The sequence below is a fragment of the Etheostoma spectabile genome, chromosome 6 (genome assembly GCF_008692095.1).
Source record: "Etheostoma spectabile isolate EspeVRDwgs_2016 chromosome 6, UIUC_Espe_1.0, whole genome shotgun sequence".
NCBI classification, from domain to species: domain Eukaryota; kingdom Metazoa; phylum Chordata; class Actinopteri; order Perciformes; family Percidae; genus Etheostoma; species Etheostoma spectabile.
The window spans coordinates 4,947,350-4,948,239 of record NC_045738.1 but is presented as its reverse complement, the minus strand read 5'-3'; the positions used below and the strand labels follow the sequence as shown (position 1 = coordinate 4,948,239).

Below are 890 nucleotides of genomic sequence, written 5' to 3'. Positions count from 1 at the left end.
ATGGCCATTATTTGAACAGTGAAAATACTGATAAAGAGTTTTTGAACTTTAATGTCACTATGCTGATTATTCATTGATTCATTTGAATTGAAATATTAAAAATACTTTTCACAGCAAATATGTTTGCAATTTATTTAGAATAATTATTCACAGAGTATGTAATTAAGTAGATTACGTATTTTAATTGATTGACAGCCCTAGTTCATTTCTTTAAAAGGCAAAAAAAACTGATTTTGTTGATTATCAGCTAAGTTCTATAGACGTGAACAAAACAATTTAGACCCAAGTTCACTGTGTAGAATTTTGATTTCATGTGAGCAACATTATGTGGTGCCATCTTTGCTTTTAAAATGTGATTATCCTGCATTTCCAGATGAATAAAGTCAATGCACCTTCCTACTCTGACAAGCTTAGTTTTTCTAGCAATCATAGCTCAATGTCAACAGCATGCAACAGCATCAGGAAACCACAGCCAGACATGCCATGTAACACAAACGATCAACAGCCAGTAACACTCAATGTCTATATGAACATGAATTTCCACAATAAATTAAATGTAAAATGGATAAAGTCAGGTGGATTGTATAATGGCAGCAATTCAAAGCTCACAGGCTTATTTAGGACTAGTGGTACATTTGCTTAGTCCAAAAAAAGGTTGGATCTCTGATATTATAGCCAGTCAAACTTCTTCTGTGCTTTCTGTCAAGTGCATCTGGATAAAATCTTTAATATACAGTTTTAAGAAAATCAAAAGAATTTCGAGGCCTGTGATATGTTGGCTGTTGAGAGGTGGTTTGCTGACCTGACTTTGTCCATATGAGCAGCATGAATATAGCATACATGATCAACTTAAAAAAGTTGATCATTATGGTTAAACAATGGAGTGGGAC

General features: G+C 33.4%; 1 protein-coding gene across 1 annotated transcript in view; it reads right to left on the bottom strand.

The window, feature by feature from the left end:
• The window catches only part of LOC116691433 (focal adhesion kinase 1-like), a 53,604-nt gene that overhangs the window by 32,156 nt on the left and 20,558 nt on the right, over positions 1-890 (bottom strand).